Here is a 4,212-nt window from a genome sequence, read left to right as displayed (position 1 = left end):
AAACACTTTATTCGACTTAAAATAAGCATCAAAAATCAAACGCTTATTTCCCTCCCTGATTGGATACCCCCCCCCCCCCCCATCCCCCACCCCCATGAGGATGCCCTTGGTCACCTCTGCACGCCTCGGGAAATAACCGATCTCTGACGTGGTTCGATCCCATGGTGATTCGAAGCTTCGAAACTCTGCTAATCTGAACAAAGAGAGTTCCGTTGTCTAAGTGTTTATGACGGAATTAAAGGCATGTCTAGAAATATTTTTGTCCGTTGGTAACCGGCGTCCAACAAAGTAAATAAAGAAATTAGCCAAAATGATTTTAATACTAAGGGGTGACTGTGTGGCCTAACGGATAAGGTGTCGGACTTCGGATCCGAAGATTGCAGGTTCGAATCCTGTCACGGTCGGAGACATTATCATACAAGAGAAAAGAAAGAATAAAAAAAATCGAGGCAAATACACAAACAAACAAACAAACAAAACGATTGAGAAATGTATATGGAAACCTCGGTTAAAAATGGAGGTAAAAATATCTATCCCGTTTTACTTACTTTCTATAAAAATATACGTTTTTTTAATTACAAAAAACGGGGTTTTGAATTGTTCTCAGAAATGAAAGGATATTTTTTACGCGATAAAAAAATAATTAAAGAGATATGACTTTGGAAATCCTATGACAATTTACATATATTTTTCAATAAACTGCTTTTCCAGTTTAAAATAAAGGAAGCAATAAGTCCACAAAAAGAAAGAAAGAAACGAAAGAAATAAAAAAATCAGAGAAGATTCAGAGTATAAAAAAAAAGTTTTACCTTTTTTTTCCTTCCTTTTCTTGAGCTTTCTCTTCGCCAGGTTGAAACCGCTTGTGAAATTCCCCCCAAATACAACGGGAAACCAAAATTCCTTTTCCAGTACTTTCTAGAAGAAATATCAGCCCGTTCTGAAACGTTCTAGATGTTCTAGAAGACAGTTTTAAAGCAAGGACGCTGGCTAAAGAAACACGTACTGGAGTTTACCGAAAAAGAATGTTCATACAATCCTTAACATAATCTGAAATTCATGTAATCGTTATCAAGAAGCAATATTAAGTTCATTTTACCAAAAATAAATAATGCTATTTATAGGTTTTCCATAGAAAATCATGTCGAATGTTATAAGATCCATGGAATCAGAGAAAATCAGGCTATATCATGGCACTCAATCCTATATGAATGTAGGAATGTAGTCGAATATAAAATAATTGGATGTTATCGATATATTTGTGACTATAAATGCATACATGTATAAACAATACACACACACACAAACAATACACACACACACACACACACAAACAATACACACACACAAACAATACACACACACACACACACACACACACACACACAAACAATACACACACACACACACACACACATACAAACAATACACACACACACACACACAAACATACTCACACGCATATATGTACATATAAAATGATATAGCATACTCACAAACACAGGCACTCGGAAATACGCCACACACACACACACACACACACACAAACAATACACTCACACACACACAAACATACTCACACGCATATATGTACATATAAGATGATATAGCATATTCACAAACACAGGCACTCGGAAATACGCCACACACACACACACACACTCACGATGTGTACCCATTGTCATGGCAACGCATTTTTCACCCAAACACATTATTTAGCACGATTACAACCCTACCCTCCCGTAGGCCTAAAACTCATCGGGGAATTGACGAATTGGAGCGTTTAATCAGGCCTAAGAGGTCGTCACAGTCTGCGTCAGGCTATACGTACAGCTTCCCCGCCCGTTCTCCGGCCTCAGTCAGTCAGGTCCTCGCTCATTCAGACTCGCACTCGCCTACGAGCTGCCGGTCAACGAACAGCTAGCTCATCGTCGGATGTTTCGGAGGAGCTGCCCGCCGGATTCCCCCCCTCCCTCCCCCGTGCTGGGTGCAGGGCGTGTGTGTGTGTGTAGTCTCTGGGTACGTGTGTGTGTGTGTGTGTGTGTGTGTGGCTCTGGGTACGTGTGTGTGTGTGTGTGTAAATGTGTATATTTTATATATATGTGTCTGCTCACACACCTACATATATATTACATGCACGCACACCTATCCATATGTGTATATGTATATACGTATGTATGTAGGTATCCCTGTTATCTGCATATATATGAATGTATGTATATTTATATGAATATATGTGAACTCACACACACACACACACACACACATACACACGCCACACACAGAGTGAAATGGAGTGTGTTAAAGAGGCGACTGAAACATATAAGAGGGAAGTGAGACGATAAAAAGAGAGGGGAAAGAAAAAGAGAATGTGGGGAAAGAGGATTAGACAAAAAGTAGAGAGAGAGAGAGAGAGAGAGAGAGAGAGAGAGAGAGAGAGAGAGAGAGAGAGAGAGAGAGAGAGAGAGAGAGAGAGAGAGAGAGAGAGAGAGAGAGAGAGAAAGGAGAATGAGGAGGGTGGGTTAGATGAGACTTCGAAGCAGACAGACACACAAAATCTCTTGGAAATTTTTAGCCCAGCTCGCGCTCCCTTTCTCTACACTCCGGCCTGTGTAAACTTGGTCCCGCACGGAAACCGAAATGGAGTTCACTGTATCTCACCGGCGTACTCTCTTCAAAACCAAATCTTGAAAAAAATGAGAAGGAATTGTTCCAATAGCACGCGACATATCCCTCTCCAATACCGATAAAGTCAGTGGGCCTGGTCCTCCTCCTCCTTCCTCCCCCTCGCGCGCTCATCGTCCCCAGTCCCTCTGCGAAGCTTGCTTTACTCTTCTCGTCCCCAGCCTGTGTAAAGCGAGCTCCACTGTGGCTCCGGCCGAAGGTGCAAAAGGGCTTTAACCATCGGCTCCACTTCGACGTCGGTTCTGGCTCTTAGTCGGCTCTCCACTAGAGTTTGAAATCGCCCGTGGCTCTATGGGCAGTTATAAATCTCGAGAGCGGGCATATTGACGGTCGTTGGCGAATATGGATGCAATGTGTGGGATTTGTTATTAGTTAGGAGCATAGCGCCTAATTGGCATTTGAAAGAACATTTGATTGAATCCATGATGCGATCGACACTTAGAGCAAATGTTCGGATTTCTTGCCTGGCGCGAAACGGCGGCTGGAGTAGCCCGTATCTGCAACGGCGTGCAACATTTGACTTTAAACGCGCACCCTGACTGTATTCCCAATAAATACAAAAAAGAAAAAAGAAAAAGGGGGTAAGAGTGTGACAACGTGAAATAGAACAATACCGCTGGCAGCTTGAGTTAAATAAGCGAATAATTAATGATGATAACTTCTGAGAAGGCAAGCTGACTCGGCCGGGAAATCGTGCTCGCCAGTTTAATTGATAAATGTCGAATTTCCAAAATGAAGGATTTTCTTTCTTCTTGCGTCCATAACGTATTTTATTAGCGTCCAGCATTTGATAATTTATCTTTCAAGCACTTTTGAGGAGAATTGTGTAAAGATTCTAACGTAGTGGCGAATTGTACAAGTTAAATGATCATGTAAAAAAACACAAAAAATCTAAAGTGGAAAGAGCATAAATAGCAAATATCGTGTATATATATATATATATATATATATATATATATATATATATATATATATATATATATATGTGTGTGTGTGTGTGTGTGTGTGTGTGTGTGTGTGTGTGTGTGTGTGTGTGTGTGTGTGTGTGTGTGTGTGTGTGTGTGTGTGTGTGTCTGTCTGTATGTGTGTGTGTGTGTCTGTGCGTGTGTGTGTGATTATGTGTATTTGTATTGGGGGAGGTATGTACACACACACACACACACACACACACACACACACACACACACACACACACACACACACACACACACACACACACAAACACACATAGACAGATATATTTACAATATATACATATGTATATAATATGAATATGTATTGAAACTGTTTGAACAGAAGCAAGCTCCACACTCGTGAACAAATTCCATGAACTGTCATATTGCACCCTGCATGCCATGGTTTGGGTGCCGTGGCTAGTAAATACTGGAATAGCACAGGCAGTACAAACTTACAAAACGACTGTTTTAAACATACAAACTTTAGGCACAAATACGTGAGTGGAACAACTAGCCTAAAATACACACTTGGAATGGGAAAAAGAGTAAGAGCAGAGTTACTGTACGGAAGGAG

General features: G+C 41.0%; 1 non-coding gene across 1 annotated transcript; it reads left to right on the top strand.

The window, feature by feature from the left end:
- Positions 1-331: 331 nt before the first annotated feature.
- On the top strand, positions 332-404 carry TRNAR-UCG (transfer RNA arginine (anticodon UCG)). Its single transcript has one exon. It is a non-coding gene; the product is annotated as a tRNA-Arg (tRNA).
- The last annotated feature ends 3,808 nt before the right edge of the window (positions 405-4,212 follow it).

Source organism: Penaeus vannamei, chromosome 17 (assembly GCF_042767895.1).
Source record: "Penaeus vannamei isolate JL-2024 chromosome 17, ASM4276789v1, whole genome shotgun sequence".
NCBI classification, from domain to species: domain Eukaryota; kingdom Metazoa; phylum Arthropoda; class Malacostraca; order Decapoda; family Penaeidae; genus Penaeus; species Penaeus vannamei.
This window is presented reverse-complemented; position numbering and strand designations above follow the sequence as displayed.